General features: G+C 38.1%; 1 protein-coding gene and 1 long non-coding RNA gene across 2 annotated transcripts in view; both read right to left on the bottom strand.

Annotated features, from left to right (window-relative positions):
- The window catches only part of LOC129467462 (uncharacterized), a 128964-nt gene that overhangs the window by 71871 nt on the left and 34009 nt on the right, over positions 1 to 23084 (bottom strand). The window lies entirely within an intron of this gene.
- LOC129467768 (uncharacterized) lies at positions 5909 to 8961 on the bottom strand. The gene is made up of 3 exons (XR_008652464.2): positions 8768 to 8961; positions 8165 to 8262; positions 5909 to 6160 (listed from the first exon to the last, which is right to left on the bottom strand). It is a non-coding gene; the product is annotated as an uncharacterized lncRNA (long non-coding RNA).

Genomic DNA, 23084 nt, shown 5'->3' with positions numbered 1-23084 from the left:
GTGTCGCCACTCAAATCTCACCTTGAATTATAATCATTCTCAAGTGTCAATGGTGGGGCCAGGTGGAGATAATTGAATCATGGAATCAGTTTCCCCCATACAGTTCTCCTGGTAGTGAATAAGTCTCACCCGATCTGATGGTTTTATAAAGGGGAGTTCCCCTACACATGCTCTCTTGCCTGCCGCTATGTAAGATGTAACTTTGCTCTTCCTTTGCCTTCTGCCATGATTGTGGGGCCTCCCCAGCCACGTGGAACTGTGAGTCAATTAAACCTCCTTTCTTTATAAATTACCCAGTCTCCAGTATGTCTTTATTAGCAGCATGAGAACAGACTAATAAAATAATCCTAGCTGCTTGTTGATGATCAACAAAGTCCTACATTATCTGGTCCTTGCCAGTATCTCCAGTCTCATACCCTTTCTTCCGGTAACCCAAATCCTGTCCCACGGTGATGCTCTGGAGCTTCACGTGCCTTCTCTTGAGCAAGCTAAACTCACTTTCAGTTTAGTTTTGTAGCACTTGCTGCTCCTTTTTTTTCAATACTCCACCTCCAAATCTACCCAAGGGTCACTCCCTCACTTCTGCTGGTATATGACCTCCTCAGGAACACCTTCCTCAATCCTTCTATTAGGAATAAAGACAAACTTACCCTACAAACACTCCCTAGACTTTTTCATGTTTCATTTTTTGATAACACTATAGAAAACAGTTTCTAGCACAAAATGGACTATCAAAAATTATTTTCTGAATACATGAATGTAACTAACAAGTTTAAGGGTAAAATAAAATAATGTATGAAGAGTGCTTAGTAGAGTGCCAGGCACATAAGTTTTTTAAAAAATTATCTTCTCCTACTATTAGAACTCACTGTATCTATATTTTACTGTAAGATTTCCAGCTTCTTCAGAGCAATTATCATATATTTTTGCTTCCTACTCTATCCTTAGCACCTAATATAGTTCCTGACTCATAAGAAGTGTCCGCTAAATCTTTTCCTTTGAATAGATTAAAGAAAGAATTTTATATGCTAGACCACAGTTAAAATAGTTACTAATCAAGCCAATGGCGAAGATCTGAATAATACTCCTAGCTCAATTCCCAAAGGTATGAAATTAAGCAAGCATTTAACTTCCTCTCACCGAATTGTATTGCCAACTATATATAAAACTTGGCACTAAATGCAGTAGAAGAAGCAAAAATAAATAGCTATAGATGCGGCCCTACCAAATTCAAGATAGTGCTAAGAACAACGTGCCTGCTATGAAAATGAGAGTACAGTTAGACAAAGTATAATTGTAAATTTGAACAACTTGAAGTGTATTAATAACAGAATGGAGAAAGGAAAATGAAGCCAGTGAATATTGATCTATAATGTAAATAAAGAAAAATGATTTACAGCATATAGCTCACATTTAAGTAAGTTTAATTAAGTAAATCATTAATCATGGTTTAATTAAGACAAATCTACAGTTTTAACACTGTTTGATTTGGTTATTATCATGTAGCAAGAAAAATAAAACCATGCCATTTTCACTATACTATTTTCAACATGAGGTGTATGTAAAATGTTCACCAAAATCTTCTAAAATAATTGTTTAATAGCAAATTTTCAAATCACAAAAAGATTCAAAAAGAAAATATTTTAAATTTTAAAAATCTAAAGATACAATGTAAGACACACAAATATAAGAAAAAATAGTCAGTATTTATTTTAGGGCACCAAGAATCTTCAGGCAGATATCATAACCTACTTAGAGCCAGAGAGAAGAATTTTAAAGTATTTTTAGTATATTTTATTTTTGAAAGCTTGCCAGATCAGTGATAGCACAATAATGAATTCTACCTTTCAAAATGTATATGCTGAACTCCTGAATTTGAAGCAAGCCAAATCTGCAAAATTATTCCATAAGCATGCCCCAAATTTTCCCTTCAACTACAATAAAAACAAATAGCTCTGTGTTATTCTTGTCAGCCTTTCTTTACCAATTGTGCAAAAGCTTCAAGAAGCCTTTACACATGAATCATTTTCTCTAAAAAATAAGAATAATTCCCTATAAAAGCAGGGTTAACGAACTTTTTAACTGCTTTTATTAAATGTGTCTCTCAGTTTATTACGATAGTTCATTTTAAACTAGTTATCTTTGAATTATCACATTAAGTTACATTAATTAGGTAAATATGACATAACATAAATGTGTTCTCTGGACCTAAGTTGAAAAGCTTCTTTAATTGGCATTTCCTATAGGAATTGGCATTTTTCTATAGGAAAGCACCTAAATTGCAGCACTCCACTCCCCATCATTGAAGTTTAATGATGAATTAAAGTCATGAATATACAATATTATTTTTTTTTAAAATGAGGATTGCATGCTTTTGTTTCTACATATTTATTTCCTTTCTGGATGACTCATATTTAATATTATACTCTTGTAACCGATTCTACCAACAATACATTAGAAAATCTAGAAACAGAAACAAACTATTCTAGGGAGTATTATCAGGCCCATGTTTTACACTAACTTTAAAGTGCAATCATATAATTCCTTTATCGTGATGATCACAATCCTAGTGAGAGAGGCTGTGGTTGGGGGGGTCTCCAACACTGCTCAAATGGGGAGAGGACATTTTCAGTTTCATGTACATGGAGAAGTCCACCAGTTAAAATACTTGAAGCCAAATACACCATTCTCATTTCATGATCTGAATTTTGCCATGAATTTACTTTACTAAAACAAAGAGGAAAAATGTTTTAAGGATAATTCACTTTTTACAGAACATGTTAAGACAACTCCTGTAGACTCCCACAAGGAGCAAAATTCACATGAGTAAAAATTAAAGATTTACAAATGTGTCAGCAAATGAAAATAACTGGCATGCCCTAAATAAGAGAACCACCTCTTAAACTGATGTGGCTGGTATGTACAAAAGGAATATAGCCCCCAAGTAGGCAAAATAACAGACACTACTTCATCAACTGGAAATTTCTCTTTCACAGGGGTTTGTAATAGCATTACAAAAGAAACAGACTGGATAAAGAAAATGTGGTACATATACACCTTGGAATACTATGCAGCCATAAAAAGGAATGAGATTATGTCCTTTGCAGGGACATAGATGAAGGTGGATGCCATCATCCTCAGCAAACTAACACAGGAACAGAAAATCAAACACCACGTGTTCTCATACATGGGAGTTGAGCGGTGATAGGTGATAGCACATGGACACAGCGACGGGAACAACACACACTGGGGCCTGGGGGAGGTCGGGGTCAAGGAAAGGGAGAGCATTAGGACAAATAACTAATGCATGCGGAGCTTAAAACCTAGATGATGGGTTGATGGGTGCAGCAAACCACCGTGGCACACGTATACCTATGTAATAAACCTGTATGTTTTTCACACGTAACCCAGAACTTAAAGTAAAATTTTAAAAAATAAATACATAAATTTGGGGAAAAAAGAAACAGATTGATTGTAAATGTTCTACACATTGGCATATATTTTGTGACTCATTAAGAAATTTATATTGCCAGAATATTAAAATGCTTTATTGAAAGTTATGTTTGGGATGGGTTTACTGCATTTGAGATTACGATATTTCTCAGAGAACTTTCTTCTAATTGAAGGTAACAAAAAAAACTAATGAAAATTAATTAACAATGATTTAAGTCTAAGAACTTTATCTACAAGAATTATTTTAGTAATGAAGTGTAACAAGTATGTTAAATAAGAATGATGGGGAGTTGCAAATAAAATGCATCTCTAGAAAATAATTTACCAATATCCTTTCTCACAAAATCCTCTGTTTAGTCCCCCTTTTAAACAATCCTTGATTTCACTAAGAGTACAAGAGTTATGGAACAGATTCCTCTCCATCCTCTTTTACAAACTGCATATTTGAACATCGGGTGGGAAGGAGGTCTTGTCTCAGAACGCTTTGGTATCATGGTATCTGTCACACTGCAACCTCCACTGAAAGTGAAGTTTGTCTCCATTGTGAGTTACGGTAATCATTTAGCTACTCCATACATGGCAAGCAACAATAAATAAATAGATAAACAATCAAGGAAAATAATAAACTCTGATTTTGTGTGTGTGTGTGTGTGTGTGTAGATACAAACACGCATTTTCACTCCCGAGCTTTTGTGATACTCTAGCTTTAACAAGAATTTTTCAGCTATTTCCCTAGCATTAGAGGTTAAAAGATATTGAGCTTACTGACATCTAAGCTTTGGGGCTGCCACTGAGGTTATTTATTTTCAATTATGTATCAAGTGACAGCAACAATGCTGTGCTGTGAATTAAGTAGCTTTGATTCTCTGTTAAGTGTGAATTCAAGGCTTGAATACGGATATAAACAGACATGATAAAGATGGAGTCCAACAGAGGTCCTGCCAATAACAGGATTTAGTTTAAATAGCTGAGTATTCAACATGAACTCTCCCTTCATTCTATATAGCAAGTAGTGACCATTATAATTAAGAATTAAATGTACTAACACCAGGAACTACAGGAAAATAAATTGAGTTGTCAACAATAACATTTATTATACTCCATAATTATGCATTTATTTGATTAATTTTTATTCCCTGTCTGCATCACCAAAATATATATGTGAAGAGGGCAGACATCTTGTCTTTCCTATTCATCATATATTTGTAAGTATTTAGAAGAATAATGTCTAGCACAGGGTAAGCATTTGGTAAATATATGATGGATTAAAAGAGATTGAAGGATTAATGAATAAATTAATAGAAACAAATGTTTGAATGCATACTGGAATCAATTCTAGAATGGAGATTTAATTTTTAAAGCATAATTGATATATGCTTTTTATTAATTTTATTTATAATTAATAAATAATTCAATTTATTTATAATTGACACATAATTGTACATGTTTATGGGATAGTGTGCTGTTTCAATGCATGTATACATTGTATAATGATCATATCAGGGTATGATGTGGTTTGGATCTATGTCCCCACCCAGATCTCATGTTGAATTTTAACCCCAGAGTTGGGGGAGGGACCTGGTGGGAGGTGACTGGATCATAGTGGTGGATTTCCCCTTTGCTGTTGTGATAGTGAGTGAGTTCTCACAAGATCTCACTCGTGAGATTTGAAAGCATTTCCCCCTTCTCTCTCTTTGTCCTGTTCCGACAGGCGAAAATGTTCTTACTTCCTCTTCGGCCATGACCATAAGTTTCCTGAGGCCTCCAAGACATGCTTCTTGTGCAGCCTGCAGAACTGTGAGTCAATTAAACCTCTTTTCTTCACAAATTACCCAGTCTTGGGTAGTTTTTATTGCAGTGTGAGAATGAACTAACACAGATGATAACAGTCAAAATCTTCTCTTTTAGCTATTTTGAAATATACACTGCACTGGTATTAGCTATAGTTACCCTACTGTGAAATAGAATACCAGAACTTATTCTTCCCGTCTAACAGTAACTTTGTACTCAATGACAAACTTTCTCCATCCCTCCTACTCCCTACCTCCCCAGCCTCTGGTAAACTGTGAAATCAACTCTTCTAGAATCCACAGATGAGTAAGCTCATGTGCCGTTTGTCTTTCTGTGCCTGGCTTACATCAGTTAGCGTAATGCCCACAAGGTTCATTTAACTTTTTGTGCTTCCTAGTTAATGACCAACTCCAGAGACTGATTTTTTTAAAGTATTATAATCATAACACTTTTTCATTTGTAATTCATTCCCAGAGCAAAAAAGAGAGATCTTACTATGAATAAAATAGTAAAGACAATTAAAAGTGATTAAAACAAATACTCATTTCACATTAGCTGAAAAGTAAAAGCTAGAGAATGGTCATGTCAGAGATCAGGTGGCATGGGTAACCGTATTTATTTCCTCAGGCCACCATAACAAAGTACCACAGACTACATGGCCCACAACTAGAGAAGGGTATTCTGTCATAGTTCTGGAGGCTAGAAATTCAAAATCAAGGTGTCAGCAGGGTAGTTCCTCTGGAAATTTGAGGGAGAATATGTTGCATGCTTCTCTCCTAGCTTCTGGTGGCTGCCTACAGCTCTTGGTGTTACCCAGCTTGGAGCCTCATGTGTGATTTCAATCTCTGCCTCTTTCTTCATATGGCCTCTTCTCTGTGCCTCTGCGTCTCTGTGTCTCAAATCTTCTTCCTTCTCTCTTATAGAGACACCAGTCGTTAGATTTAGTGTCCACTCTAAATCCAGAATGATCTTATCTCAAAATCCGTAACTTAATTACACCTACAAAGACTATTTCCAAATAAGGTCATATTCACTGAAACCAGGCTTAGGAATACGACATATCTCTTTGAGAAACACAGTTCAACCTATGACAGTAACTTTCAGGTACTGGCCAATGGAAGCCAATACCAATACTTTCCAGAACTACACATTTAGTTTGAGTTCACCTTATTTCCCCATACTGGTCTCCGAATGGAGTGCTCTGACCCCTCCACATACAGGTTCAGGGGCACTTCAATCCCAGAATAATCTTGTTTGGCTCTTGCTTTTCAATTGAATTCCTGTCTGTGAACTCCTGTTACGTGGTCATCTGGAAAAATGACCCCCTGCCTTCTCAGCCCCCAAGTGATGCTTTCTGCCTGCAGCTAAACAGGTCCTATTCACTCTGGGTATTCTACCACCTCCTTTACTGTCCTGTCTAAATCATGGCAGAGGATTGGACACTGAGCTTCGCTCACCTATGGCTTTCTACTCTGTCTACCACCTCAGCCTGTGGTTCACCATGGACCACACATTTCATAGCAAGTATATAAAGCCTGTTTGCCCTGCGTTGTCAGGGGAAACCATCCTGTCTTGTATATTCATCTGTCCAGAAAGCAACATCCTGCCCAGGAAGCCCTTATGGCATGCCGTGAGGAACTGGGGACCCCATAAACCTGGGAGCCAACCAGGGCGCTCCAGAAAAGGATCCGACCTTTTCTTTTCTTTTCTTTTCTTTCCTTTTTCTTTGCTTTGCTTTGCTTTTTGTTTGTTTGTTTTTTGAGATGGAGTCTCGCTCTGTCACCCAGGCTGGAGTGCAGTGGTGCAATCTCGGCTCACTGCAGCCTCCACCTCCCAGGTTCAAGCGATTCTCCTGCCTCAGCCTCCTGAGTAGCTGGGATTACAATAGCCAGCCACTACACCGAGCTAATGTTTGTATTTTTAGTAGAAACAGGGTTTCACCATGTTTGCCAGGCTGGTCTTGAACTCCTGACCTCATGATCTCCCTGCCTTGGCCTCCCAAAGTGCTGGAATTACAGGTGTAAGCCACCACACCTGGCTGGATCTGAATTTTTCTAATGTTTTCCTAGAACTGTCCTGCCTTCTGTCCAGTAATCCTCACTAGTAATTTTACTGCTTTTTCCCCATGAACATTGCCATGGGATAATATCACATTTTCCCCAAAATGCAGTTAGCATTATTTTAAGTTTAATATAGATAATATTGCTGACCCTCTAGAACTTTTAGGACAATAAAAGCTTGCTCTAACATACAGTTCTTGGAGTTTTGTGAGAAATAGTTTTTCTTTTTATAGGCACCATGTTTTTCCAGATATTACACTGAACCAGAGAGAGACCTGGCTTTCTATCCCAAGAAAGCCACTAACCGGCTTTGTGAACTCAAACTATGGGGAACTTAGCTTCCTCCATCCAAATAAACCAGCACAGGTCTTAAATTCATCTGAACTGTAAAAAAGTACAGTTATAATGGTTAAAGAGAGCCTAATATTACAAAAAGAAAATAGAATTGCAATGGAAATCTGCTAGCTCTAAAAAGTAGCAGACATTAGAGACTGCATGTTGATACCTAATGCTGTAACACACACTGTGTCACCAAATTGAAAAAAGGGCCTCTGTGAAAGCAGAGATCACAAATGCTGATAGTCTGTCAGACTTTTAAAATTAATAATTTCATATCAAATCTAAATTTCCAGCTTCTCTTGAAAAATCAGAAACTCTCCAGCACTAATCACGTGTGCCCACAAGGCATCAAACAACTGGTGTTAAGTTGCTGGTGCCCACTTTAGATAGGGCATGGGGTTTCCATTTTGCACAGTCCCCACCATTCCCCCTTATTTCCCTGAGCTGAGGTTGCAAATCAGTGGTTATGCCTGTGCTGTTTTTCCTATACCAGGCCCGTTTCAGCCATTTACAACACAAACCTGTCCTCTAGAAGAATTGTAATTTGCAACTTATGGTGCAACATATCCTTAGACTTCCTCTAAACGAAAGTATGTTTGTATTGGTTGGCAGGCATTTTCTGTGGAAAAAAAAAAAAAAAGAAAAAAAAAACAGTTCTTTCAGAACATAGACTTCTAGAGGCAGAAAAGACCTTGATTGTGAGCCTCTGCTCTATCCAGTAGCTATTGAATTGTGGATTTACTAGGTGCTGGGAACTGCGTAATTTTTGTAACACAAAAATTCTACCCATGAAGACCTCAATAGTGCTCTGAAAGGACAATGCAGGTGTGGGGAATAGTAAGCATTCAGTTTCTCTTGCTTTCTTTTTCCTTTTTTTTACATTTATAAACCTTTGTTGGATTTAGATACTTAATACCTGCAGGCTGTAACACATTTTAATAACACAGAAGCTTATAAAACAATTACAAAATAAACATAGAAGCCCTTTTTTCCCCTCAATCTCACTCCTTTCTTACAGTGCTTCCTCTCTAAGCTGAGCTTCTCCCATTTTTTGTGCAAGACTGTCACAATTGTTGAAAGATCTCTAAACCGCTTTGGAAATAAATTTTGGGATATATACTTACCATTGTATGAATTTGAGATTAGCTATCTTCTTCCATGTTGCAGAAGATGAAGATCATGTCTTTTGGGCATCTTCTATGTAAAAGCCCATTTAGGTTTTTGCAGACTTGAAAGATCAGGCAGGATTGATTGATTTCTTTGCAATGCACTACCTCAAGCTGACCAAGGATAAAATCTCATAGAAGAAAAGCAAATTAAATCAATTTTCATCTGTTCCATAGCTAAATATTGCTAATAGCAGGCTTTTCATACTTCTTCAACTCCCTTAGCTGCTTTTGAGATTTTTCCATTCCAGGACAGAAGAAAAATGAAACCAAACCTATAATCATAACTCAAAATGAAGCTCATTCCCTTTTCCCACATGAGAAAAATAAAGGAGGGGAAGGAGGGAGAAACAATAAATATGCAACATGTTGGGATAACTGGATGCTATTATAATCAGTTTTTAAGAACTTATCAAGATATCATCAAAGCAATATATTTCCTCTCCTCTTATGTGAATATTAATAGATATTTAATATGGTGTAAACATTGTATATGTTATGTAGCTTTCCAGACAGCAACAATGGTTAGAATTGGAAAATTTGCTTGCACAGGCAACTGGTATGATGAAGTAAGACAACTTGTATGATGTCTAAATATATTACTTTACTGATTGGGTAGTGTGTTCTTCAACTGATGGAGAGAATATTAGTTTTATAACCTGATAGCAACTTAGGTCAAAAAATTGAGAGCTTTTAAACCACTGAAATGGTCTCTGACTTTATAAATATCCCTTTAACCTTTGCTGGGAAAGCTATATGATTCATCACAATCTAGAGAGTTTCCATTAGAGTCAGCCTTTGCCTTGAGACTTCTAGAAAGTATCTGACTTTCTCTCCTATTAATTCTAAATAAACTTTGCTGATGAGAGAGATTATAAAGATGACCACTATTTGTCATGCTAATCAAAAATTTCATCTCGGTCTGCAAATTCCTGAATCAAGTATCAGCTGTTTACAATAGCCATCCATTAGTCAAGTAATTACTATACTAATTCTAGTTACTTCATGTGTCAAACTCCAAATACAAAATATATATTCAGCATTAGTATTCTTTTCAAGTAAACATAGATCAAACTCTAGTGTGTGGAACTCCTTGGAGATGAAATCTGCGATTTTTAAAAACATCAAAAAATAAGATGGATTGATGGATGGCCAGAGGGATGATGTGTGTGTGTGTATATATATGTGTATATATATATATACACATATATATACACACACATACATATATATGAAAATATAGCAAAACCTTAATTGCAGAATCTAAGTTGTGGATAAAAGGATTTTCATTGTACAATTCTTTCAGCTTTTCAGTAAACAATTAGCAGAGATACGCTAGTTATCTCTATTGAAACATCTTTGCTATTTACTCTGAAATCTAGGAACTTTTCAAGACATAAGAAATACAGTTATGAGGTAAGAGCCCTGACCTCTAAAAACTGCCTCTTTTGTGAAATATAAAGATTTACATTGAAAAACGATAAAAAATGTAATTCATAAAACTTGAGAAAATAAAATTAACTTTAATTACTTCTTTATTAATTGCACAGCAGAAGTAAAACAATTAACTTTTCATCAAATTGTTTCTTTTTAATTTTTTTCTTCCAACTTCTATTTTAGGTTCAGGGGGTCCATGTGCAGGTTTGCTGCATGGGTAAATTGTATGTCACTGGTTTGGGCTCACAAATTATTTCATCACCCAGGTATTAAACATAGTACTCAGTATATAGGTTTTTTTCTTATCCTCACCCTCTTCCACCCTCCACCTTCAAGTAGACTCTGGTGTCTATTGTTCCCTTCTTTGTGTCCATGTGTTCTCCAGGTTTAGCTCCCACTTGTAAATGACAACCTGTGACATTTGATTTTCTGATCTTGTGTTAATTTGCTTAGGAAAATGGCATCCACCTCCATCCATGCTGCTGCAAAGGACATGGTTTTGTTCTTTTTAATGGCTGCATAGTATCCCATGGTGTACATGTGCCATATTTTCTTTATCAGATCCACTATTGGTGGGCATCTAGGTTGATTCCTTGTCTTTGCTATTGTGAGAAGTGCCATGATGAACATACGCATGCATGTGTCTTTCTGGTAGAATGATTTCTGTTCCTTTAGGTATATACCCCATAACGAGATTGCTGGGCCAGATGGTAGTTGTTTTTAGTTCTTTGAGAAATCTCCAAATGGCTTTCCACAATGAACTAATGAACTAGTTTACATTCTAGTCAATTTATAAGCATTCTCTTTTCTCAGAAACCCTGCCAGCCTCTGTTATTTTTTTAATAGCCATTCTTACTGGTATGAGATGGTATCTCATTGTGATTTTGATTTGCATTTCTCTAATGATTAGTGATGTTGAGCACTTGTTCATATGCTTCTTGGCGGAATGTATGTCTTTAAGAAGTATTTGTTCACGTCCTTTGCTCATTTTTTAATGGGGTGGCTTGTTTTTTGCTTGTTCATTTGTATAAATTCCTTACAGATTCTGGATATTAGACCTTTGATGCTCAGCTTGTGAATATTTTTTCCCATTCTGTAAGTGGTCTATTTATACTGTTGGTAGTTCCTTTTGATGTGCAGAAGCTCTTGGGTTTAATTAGGTCTCACTTATAAATTTTTGTTTTTGTTGCAATTGCTTTTGGAGTGTTCATCAGGAAATCTTTGCCAGGGCCTATTTCTAGAATGGTATCTCTTAGATTTTCTTCTGGAGTTTTTTATAGTTTTAGATTTTACATTTAAGTCTTTAACCCATCTTGAGTTGATTTTTGTAAATGGTAAAAGGAAGGGCTCTAGTTTTAATCTTCTGCATATTGCTAATCAGTTATCACAGCACAATATATTAAATAAAGACACATTTCCCCATTGCTTGTCATTTTCAACTTTGTCACAGATCAGATGGTTGTAGGAGTGCAGCTTTATGTCTGGGTTCCATAACCTGTTCCTTCCATCTATGTGTCTGGTTTTTTACCAGTACTACACTGTTTTGGTCCCTATAGCCTTGTAGTATACTTTGAAGTTGAGTAGTGTAATGCCTCCAGCTTTGTTCTTTTTGCTTAGGAATTCTTTAGTTATTCAGGCTCTTTATTGGTTCCATATGAATTGTGGAATAGTTTTTTCTAATTCTGTGAAGAATGTCATGGGTAGTTTGATAGAAATAGCATTGAATCTGTAAATCACTTTGGGCAGTATGGCCATTTTGAAAACTATCCTTCTTCCTATCCATGAACATGGAATGTTTTTCCATTTGTTTGTGTAGTCTCTGATTCTTTCAACAGTGTTTTGTGATTTCCATTGCAGATATTCTTCACCTCCCTGGTTAGCTGTATTCCTGGGTGTTTTATCTTATTTTATTTTATTTTATTTTTTGTGGCTATTGAGAATGGGATTGTATTCTTGATTTGCCTCTCAGCTTAGATGTTGTTGGTGTATAAAAATGTTACTGATTTTTGTACAGTGATTTTGTATCCTGAAATTTTGCTTAAGATAGTTATCAGATCTAAGAGCATTGGGGCAGGGACTATAGGACTTCCTAGGTATAGGATCATATAATCTGCAAACAGAGATCATTTGACTTCCTCTTTTCCTGTCTTCCCATTTGAGTACCTGGTATTTTATTTCTCTTTCCTGCATGATTTCTCTGGCTAGGACTTCTAGAACTATGTTGGATAGGAAGGTTGAGAGTGGGTATCCTTATCTTTTTCTTGTTCTCAAGGGGAGTTCTTTCAGCTTTTGTCCATTCAGTATAATGCTGGCTGTGGGTTTGTCAGAGCTAGCTCTTATTATTTGGAGATATGATCCTTTGATACCCAGTTTGCTGAGGATTTTCAACATGAAAGGATGTTGAAGTTTATTGAAAGCCTTTTTTGCATCTGTTTATATGATCATGTAATTTTTGTTCTTAGTTCTGTTTACGTAATGAATCACATTTATTGATTTGCATATGTTGAACGAACCTTGCATCCCAGAAATAAAGCCTACGTTATCATGATGGATTAGCATTTTGATGTGCTGCCGGATTTGTTTCGCTAGTATTTTCTTGAGGATTTTTGCATCTATGTTAATCAGGTATATTGGCCTCGAGTTTTTTTGTTTGTCGTGTCTCTGCCAAGTTATGTTATTAGAATGATGCTGGCTTCATAGAATAAATTAGGAAGGAGTCCTCCCTCTTCAATTTTTTGGAATAGTTTCAGAAGGATTGGTACCAGTTCTTTATATCTGGTAGAATTCAGCTGTGAATCTTTCTGGTCCAGGGCTTTTTCTGGTTGCTAAGCTTTTTATTACTGATTAAATTTCAGAACTCATTAATTTTAGAACCAAGGTTTCTATTTCTTCTTGATTCAATCTTGAGAGGGTGTACATTTCCAGGGATTTGTCCATTTCTCCTAGGTTATCTAGTTTGCATGCACAGCGGTGTCTGTAATAATCTCACAAGGTTGCTTTTATTTTAATTTCTTTGAGGTCGGTGGTAATATTCTCTGTGTCATTTCTCACTGTGTTTATTTGGATCTTCTCTCTTTTTTATTAGTCTAGTAGTGGTCTATGAATCCTTTCAAAAATCTAACCTTTTATTTCATTGCTCTTTTGTATATATATATATTTTTTTTTTTGAGATGGAGTTTCACTCTTTTTGCCTGGGCCGGAGTGCAATGGCATAATCTCAGCTCAACACAACCTCTGCCTCCTGAGTTCAAACGATTATCCTGCCTCAGCCTCTTGAGTAGCTGGGATTACAGGCATGTGCCACGATGCCCGGCTAATTTTTGTATTTTTAGTACAGACAGGGTTTCTCCATGTTAGTCAGACTGGTCTCGAACTCCTGACCTCAGGTGATTCGCCTGCCTTGGCCTCCCAAAGTTCTGGGATGACAGGCGTGAGCCACCGCACCTGGCCGCTCTTTTGTATGGTTTTTGACATCTCTATTTCATTCTGTTCAGCTCTGATTTTGGTTATTTGTTGTCTTCTGCTAGCTTTGGGCTGCTTTGCTCTTGTTTTTCTAGCTCCTCTAGGTGTGATGTTACTTTGAGATCTTTCTAACTTTTTGATGTGGACCTTTAGCACTATAATCTTTCCTTTTATTAATAACATTGCTTTAGCTGTGTGCCAGACGTTGTTATTTTATATCTTAGCCTCAAAAAGTTTCTTGATTTCTTCCTTAATTTCAATGTTTACCCAAAGCCATTCAGGACTAGATAGTTTAATATCCATGTAATTGTATGGTTGGTTTTGAGAGATCTTCTTGGTATTGATTTCTATTTTTATTGTTCTGTTACCTGAGACTGTGGTTGATATAATTTTGGTGTTTTTTTTTCCAATTTGTTGAGAATTGCCTTATGGCCAAGCATGTGGTTGATTTTAGAGTATGTGTCATATGCACATGAGAAGAATGTATATTCTGATATTGTTGGGTGGAGTGTCCCATACATGTCTGTTAGGTCCCTTTGGTCAAGTGTCAAGTTAAGGTCCCAAATATCTTCGTTAGTTTTCTGCTTGGATAATCTATCTAATACTATCAGCGGGGTGTTGAAGTCTGTCACTATTATTTTATGGTTATTTAAATCACTTTATAGGTCTCTAAGAGCTTGTTTTATGAATCTGGGTGCCACAGTATTGGATGCAAATATGTTTAGAATAGTTAAGTCTTCTTATTGAATTGAACATATGATATAATGCCCTCGTCCTTTTTTATTGTTGTTTATAGAAAAAAAAGGTGCAGCTGGCTGCCAGCGCTTATTTAATTTTACGTAAACATGCTCTTTGAGGCTGAAGCAAATCTGACTGATTTTCAATGTGAAAATAAAATATAAAACTGTTATTGGAGTTATTTCTAAACAGAACTAACATCAGAATCGTCTTTTTCAAAAAAGTCAGATTCATGCAATGAATCTTGGGCCAACCACTGTTCAAGAACAATATTTATATCACACGTAGAAATGCTACATTTTCTAAGATTTGACATTTTCAGTGATCAAGAATTACTATATTTTATAAATGGGAAATATCGCTGCTAAAAACAGAATGCTATAAATAGAATGATGTCTTTTGTTTCCAAAGTTGATATACTAGAGTGATGTGAAATAATAATACAAGTTAAGTTATTTCATGGCAAAAGTGTCTCAGGGTGAACACTGTAGCCGCAAGTGCCACCAGCATGTGTTCTCCGGGCAAACAGGAAAAGGGTTAAAGTCTGTTTTGTCTGAAATAAGAATAGCAACCCCTGCTTTATTTTTTGTTTTCTTTTTTTTTTTTTAATAGGTCTTTCTCCGTCACTTTACTTTGAGCCTGTTGGTGTCACTGCACATGAGATAGGTCTCGTAAAGATACCATACATTTTGGTCTTGCTTCTTTATCCAACTTGCAACACTATGCCTTTTAAAGTGGGGCATTTAGCCCATGTACATTCAAGATTAATATTTATATGTGTGAATCTGATCCTGTCATTGTGGTGTTAGCTGGTTGCTATGTAGATTTAATTATATAGTTGTCTTATAGTGTCAATAGTCTATGTTCTTAAGTGTGTTTTTGTGGTGGCTGGTACTGGTCTTTTGTTCCCATGTTTAGTACAACCTTAAGGACCATGTATAAGGTAGATCTTGTGGTAAAAAAAATTCCCTTAGCATTTGCTTTTCTGAAAAAAAATTTTATTTCTCCTTTGCTTATGAAGCTTAGTTTAGCTAGATGTGAAATTCTTGATTGGAATTTCTTTCTCTTTTTTTTGGTGCAGAATATAGGTCCTCAGTCTGTCCTGGCCTGTAGTGTTTGTGCTGAAATGTCTGCTATTAGCATGATGGGGTTCCCTTTGTAGGTTACCTGCTCCTTCTCCCTAGCTGCCTTTAATATTTTTTGTGTGTGTTGACCGTGGAGAATCTGATAAGTATGTGCTTTTGGGATGATTGCCTTGTATTGTATCTCACAGGGATTCTCTGAGTTTCCTGAATTTGCATGTTGACTTATCTAGCAAGGTTGGGGACATTTTTATGAAGAATACCCTCAAATATGTTTTCCAAGTTGCCTGCCCTCTCTCTCTCCCTTTTCTTCAGGGATGCCAGTGAATCCAATGAGTCATAGGTTTGGTCTCTTTACATAATCTCATGTTGTTCAGAGATTTCATTTATTTTTTAAAAGTATTTTTTCTTTTTTTTTCTGACTGAGTTAGTTCAAAGAACTTGTCTCTTAGAGCTCTGAGATTCTTTTCTCAGCTTGGTCTATTCTGTTGTCAATACTTCAGATTATATTACAAGGTTCTTTTTTTTCCTTGAGACAGGGTTTTGCCCTGTCACCCAGGCTGGAGTACCATGGTGCCATCACGGCTCATTGCAACCTTGACCTTCCAGGCTCAAGTGATCTTCCCATCTCAGCCTCCTGAGTAGCTTGGACTACAGGTGCATGCCACCATGCTCTGCTAATTTTTGTACATTTTATAGAGATTCATTTTCACCATGTTTTCCAGGCTGGTTTTGAACTCCTGGGCTCACACGATCTTCCCATCCTCCCACCTCAGCTTCCCAAAGTGCTAGGATTATAGCTGTGAGCCACTGCACCTGACATGAAATTTTGTAGTGAGCTTTTTGGCTCTACCATATCAGTTTAGTTGTTTCTGAAAATTGCTATTTCATCTTTCAGGTCATGAATCCTTTTACTGGATTGTGAAGGTTCCCCAGATTGGGTTTCAGTGTTCTCCTAAATCTTGATGATCTTCACTGCCATCCTGATTCTTAATTCTATGTCCCTCATTTCAGCCATTTTATCAGTAAAGGACCATTTTTGGAGACCTAGTATGGTCTTTTGGAGGTAAAAAGACACTCTGACTTTTAGAGTTGCAGTTATTGCACATATTCTTTCTCATCTGTGTGGGCTGATGTTTCTTTAATCTTTAAGTTGCTGTTCTCTGGAAGGAGCTTTTTGTTTTTTAATTATCTGATGCCCTTGAGGATTTGACCATGATATAAGTTGGGTTTGGTTGACTGGCTTCATTTCTGGATGATCTCAGGTGGCTAAGACTCAGTTCATCACTCCTACGCTGTGTGCTCTTACCCTGAGGGCTGGGAACAGGTCCATGGCTTTCTTCTCTGGTCCCTTGATGTCAAGCATCTGCTGCACTGTAGGGGCCAAGGTATTCCCAGACCACTGGCAACAACACTCTGATGCAGGGTGCCAGCAAAAGTTTTCTGTGGGGGTAATGGTAGTGTGTTTCATGCTTACGTGTGCACACTAGGGAAAGTGGAGCAATAGTACAGCTAAGTCCATGCCTGCATGTCAGCAATGGCTGGTAGCAGGGTACATGTGTATGCATGCCATGTTTGAGGAGAGGGCAATGGTGAGGTCCATGCATGTACACACACTGGCAAAGTGATGGGGTAAGGCTCTGGGCAAACGTGCACTGGTTGGGGTGGAGCCATGGTGAGGTCCATGCATGTATACACACTGGCAAAGCGGTGGGATGCGGCTATGGGCAAGTGTGCACTGGCACAGTGGTTGGGGGAGGCTGTAGGTGAGTGTGTGCTGGCAGGGACCCATCTGCAAAAACTCTCTGACAGTTAGCTGGGGTCTGTCAGTGAAAGAGCTATAGCCACAGCCACTAGGATGCTCCCTATTTTGACATCCAAGGCTGTACTGCAACCAGATGCAGCCAGACATGGACCTTGGGAGAAGCTGCCAGACAGGGGACACACAGAACAGACTGTCACCATTCCACGGGCAAGATAGCCCTGTTCTGTCCAGGTTAGAGAATGAACGAAAGCCAAAGTCACCTATAGGAGTATGGTGAGCCTTGGGTATCCCTGCTTGTGCTCCTTTGCAGCCAATGCCATGTGAAAACCTCTGAGCTCCACACAAGCTGGAGCCCTGTCTCTGGCAACTCTCCAAGCAGCACTCTCTGCCAGCTCAAATATCCATGGGGTTGTAGGGTCTCCTGTAGCTAGGATTCCAGAGGTTTGTGATAAGAGTGAACCAGTTCATGCTTATCTAACTTGCCCCTTCACTAGGAGCTGTTTGGGGCCAGAAATGAGTCCTGGTGTTTGGTAACCCCGTGCAGGGTTCCCAGCTTCCTCCTCCTTCAGCCTAAGGTCTGTGTCATCTCCTTGTCCATTCTCAACACCTTCCTTCCGAAGATCTGCTCATAGTGTGCTGGTCTTCTTGATGGTCTGGTCTCTCAGTGGCAGAAGCTCTTCCTGGATGCATCTAGTCAACCACCACCTTGGATCCACATCCTTCATCATGTTTTAAACTTTATTGTGCTTTGATCATTTCAATGGTTCCTTTAGGATGATCATGATTTTTCTTAGAAAAATAATGTTTCTTCTCAGACTTCTCTCCATCTCCCTAGCTCCTCTCCAAAATATCATCTGAATATTTGTAGCACAGGGCAAGAGGTATGTGTTTTCCACAATCTCACAGTGCAGAGAATGAGCTAGTCTCTATCTAAGGTGCTGTCCGTTGACCCTCTGATAGCCAAGATGATGCCCTTCTTCTACCTTATTTACATTTACATCTGAATTCCACAGTATTCAGGCATTCTTCTGTGAATGAATGAATACCTGAGACTGGATAATTTAGAAAGAAACGAGGTTTAATTTGCTCATGGTTCTGCAGGCTGTATAGCAAGCACAGCAGCTTCTGCTTCTGGGAAGACCTCAGAAAACTTACAATCATGGCGGAAGGCAAAGGGGAAGTTAGGCACTTCATATGGCCAGCTTAAGAGGAAGAAGGCGAGAAGGGAGATGCTACACACTTTTAAACAACCAGATTTCACAATAACTCACTCACTATCATGAGAAAAGCACTGAGGGGATGCTACTAAATGATTCATGAAGTGCCATCCCCGTATTAGTCTGTTCTCACATTGCTAATAAACACATACTGGAGGCCGGGTAATTTATAAAGGAAAGAGGCCTAATTGACCCACAGTTCTACATGGCTGGGGAGGGCTCACAATCATGGCAGAAGAAAAAGGAGGAGCAAAGTCACGTCTTACATAAAGGCAGGCAAGAGAGCTTGTGCAGGGGAACTCTTATTTACAAAACCATCATATCTCATGAGACTTCTTCACTAACATGAGAACAGTATGGGGGAAACTGCCCCCATGATTCAATTATCTCCACCTGGCTCTGCCCTTGACACATGGGGATTATTACAATTCACGATGAGATTTGGGTGGGGACACAGCTAAAGCATATCAACCCCCATGATCCAATCACCTCCCACCAGGGCCCACCTCCAACATCAAGGATTACAATTTGACATGAGATTTGGGTGGGGACACAGATCCAAACCATATCATCCACAAGTGTGATAGTTCATAATCTCTGCTGTACTTGATCAGAGTTCCAAAGGTTTCCCTATGCCTGTGTGCCCTACCTTAGTTTTCAGCAGTTCCTTCAACCTAGCTGCAGGGCCTACTGTGACTACTGATCTCACCTGTGCCACATGGGAACCAACTTTGGCCAGGAAATCTCAACTTCAAGGACTCTTATTGCCTGAGCAAGCAGCTCTGTAATGTTGCCTTTACCAAAAGGTGATGCACTGACACCCGGGTAGTTTAAGAATAATCTGTGCAATACCTCCTTCCACAAACCTTCCCTTTGCCCAGTGGTTCCCTCAATTTTCCAATACATGGCCCTTTCTGCAATATTCAACCTCTGAAGATTTGAAAGGGTGAGAGGAGCAAATATTGGAGCCACATGCTTTATTTCCACTGTCAATTTTTTTCCTTTCAGAAATCAGGGCATATTCGTTTTCTATTGCTGTTATAACAATTACCACAAATAGAGCAGCTTAAAACATCACCCATCTCACCATTCCCTAGGTCAGAAGTCTGAAGCAATTGGGCCATCTGCTTAGTCTTACAAGGCCTAAATCAAGATATCACTACACTGCATTCTTTCCAGAGGCTGTAGGGAAAAATTACCTGCAAGCTCTTTCAGGTCACTGGACAAATGCAATTTCTTGACATGGTGGAGCCAAGGTCCCCGTTTCCTTGCTGGCTGTCATTCAGGAATGAGTATTTGCTTATGTAAACTGCATGCAATCCTTCTCAGGCCTTCCATAAGGCCTCCCTCCAGCAACAACAGAATGTGAGTCCCTCTCACACTTTGAATCCCTTCCCCTTCTGCCGTATTTCTCTGCCTTCCTCTTCTGCCTCTAGCTGGAAGTAGTTCTCTACTTTTAAGGATTCCTGTGATACAATGGGCCCACCTCCATAATCCAGGACAATCTCTCTATTTTAAGGCCTATAACATATTTGCATTTGAAAGAAGGAGGCATTCTGCCTACTACAGAGGTAGTAATAACTTTCCTCATCCTGTATGGACTTCACTTAGGTAAAATACTTTGATCTAATAAATTAAGCCTACTATTGATGTGCACGGAAGTAAAAAAAAAATTATAAAATCTCTCTTCAGCAAAACTTGTCTTAGTTTGGTGATGGCTGCACAAATTTTGGAAACACTAAAAGCCAATTAATTTGTATACTTTTAATGTCTGAATTTTGTGGTATATAAATTATAACTCAAGAAATGTGTTATTTAAAGCAAAAACAATAAACTTGTCTTGCAACACTCTTCTGCCTTGCAAGATAAGTCTATTCACATGGAAGACTCCAGAAGAACAGTTATATAAAGAAAATGTTAAAGTTTAGGCTTACTTGCAAAAATAGCATCTCCATTATACCTACATGAGGTGATGAGGTAATAATTGCCAGAAATTAAAACGCAGTCATTATATACTAGAACCAGCTTTAAGCATGGTATGCATGTTAACACATCTAACCTTATCAACAAGCCTATGAAATGTATAACATTAACATGCTCATTTTACAAAGGAAACTGAATCACAGACAGTTTAAGTCAAACCTGCCAATGAATGCTGAGAGTTAGGATTCAAAACTAGGCATTGTGGCTCCTGAGTTTATGCTCTTAACCCCTCTTAAGAAGCAAGAAGGTCTTTTATGAGGGCACTAGGTGAAAATGTGACATTTAAACAGACCAAGATTTTAAAGCTAGACCTACTTCTTATTAATTATCATTAGGAGGACTGGTTATTTAATCTGAGACTCAGTTTTTTTTATATATTTGTAAGTTTTTATTCATTTTTTATTATACTTTAAGTTTTAGGGTACATGTGCACAACGCGCAGGTTTGTTACATATGCATACATGTGCCATGTTGGTGTGCTGCACCCATTAACTTGTCGTTTACATTAGGTATATCTCCTAATGCTATCCCTCCCTCCTCCCCCACCCCACAACAGCCCCCAGTGTGTGATGTTCCCCTTCCTGTGTCCATGTGTTCTCATTGTTCAATTCCCACCTATGAGTGAGAACATGCAGTGTTTGGTTTTTTGTCCTTGCAATAGTTTGCTGAGAATGATGGTTTCCAGCTTCATCCATGTCCCTACAAAGGACATTAACTCATCATTTTTAAGGCTGCATAGTATTCCATGGTGTATATGTGCCACATTTTCTTAATCCAGTCTATCATTATTGGACATATGTGTTGGTTCTAAGTCCTTGCTATTGTGAATAGTGCCTCAATAAACATACGTGTGCATGTGTCTTTATAGCAGCATGATTTATAATCCTTTGGGTATATACCCAGTAATGGGATGGCTGGGTCAAATGGTATTTCTAGCTCTAGATCCCTGAGGAATCACCACACTGACTTCCACAACAGTCAAACTAGTTTACAGTCCCACCAACAGCGTAATGGGCAAGGACTTCATGTCTAAAACACCAAAAGCAATGGCAACAAAAGCCAAAATTGACAAATGGGATCTAATTAAACTAAAGAGCTTCTGCACAGCAAAAGAAACTACCATCAGAGTGAACAGGTGTCCTACAGAATGGGAGAAAATTTTTGCAATCTACTCATCTGACAAAGGGCTAATATCCAGAATCTACAAATAAACAAATTTACAAGAAAAAAACAAACAACCCCATCAACAAGTGAGTGAAGGATATGAACAGACACTTCTCAAAAGAAGACATTTATGCAGCCAAAGGACACATGAAAAAATGCTCATCATCACTGGCCATCAGAGATATGCAAATGAAAACCACAATGAGATACCATCTCACACCAGTTGGAATGGTGATAATTAAAAAGTCAGGAAACAACAGGTGCTGGAGAGGATGTGGAGAAACAGGAACACTTTTACACTGTTGGTGAGACTCAGTTTTGTTATCTGCAAAAAGGGATGTATCAGTTTTCTAGGGCTTCCATAACAGAGTATTACAAGTTTAAAGAGAAATTTATCTGGCTTAAACAGCAGAATTTTATTGTCTCACAGTTCTGGAGGCCAGAAGTCCAAAATCAAGATATCCGAAGTTTGGTTACTTTAGAACTAAAACCATGAGAAGAAAGTTGATTCCATGCTTTTCTCCTGGCTTCTGATGACTTGCTGGGACTCTTTGGCATTCCTTGGCATGTAGATCCCTGTCTTTGTCTTCACGTGGCTTTCTCCCTGTGTGCATGATTCTGTCTCTAAATTTTCCCATTTTATGAGGACACCATTCATATCACATTGGATTAGGGATGTCTAATGACCTCATCCTAACCAATAATATCTACAATGATCCTATTTCAAAATAAGGTCAAATTCTGAGGTACTAAGGATTAGGACCTCAGCATATGAATTTTCAAGGGACACGATTTAACCCATAACAGGACATTATTATATTTACCATGGAGTGCAGCAGTGAGAGAGAAATGAGATTGAGCACATAAAGTACCCAGAACAGCGCCTGGCGCATAATAGGGGGTCAGTAAATGTAGCAGTGATTTCATGCAACAATGTCAACATTAAAAGTAACAAAGGAGTTTTTAGAGCAAAAATTGAGCAGAAAGGGAAGGCAACTAATTGCATTCTGATTGGGCTTTTGGGATGAATAGTTTTGGCAACCCAAGTGCACCTTGGAGTCTACGAGATTCTGCTGCCCAGTCTAACCTCAGACACACTTCCCCCACCTACTGTACTCACAAATGCTTTTCCTGCTGCTGACCTAACCAATTCCACAAGTATGTATAAGCAGCCACTAGCGCAGGGAGGAAAAGAGATGTGGAAATCAAGTAGGACAAGTCCCAGGACTCTTCCTAAAGAGAGTTCCAAGTTCCTCGGGTCATATTTTAAGAAAGAAGTCATGTTTTATGCCAAAGATCAAGAGGCAGATGTAAGGGAATGGGCAGCAGACAGGAATTCAGGAGACCAGATCTGAGTTCCAGCTTTTGCAAGCTGGCTGTAGAAATTTACCTGAGTCCCTTGATCTGTAGCATATTCAAATGTTCTC

The sequence above is a fragment of the Symphalangus syndactylus genome, chromosome 18 (genome assembly GCF_028878055.3).
Source record: "Symphalangus syndactylus isolate Jambi chromosome 18, NHGRI_mSymSyn1-v2.1_pri, whole genome shotgun sequence".
Lineage (NCBI taxonomy): Eukaryota > Metazoa > Chordata > Mammalia > Primates > Hylobatidae > Symphalangus > Symphalangus syndactylus.
The sequence above is the reverse complement of the archived record's forward strand: the minus strand, read 5'-3'. Positions and strand labels throughout refer to the sequence as shown.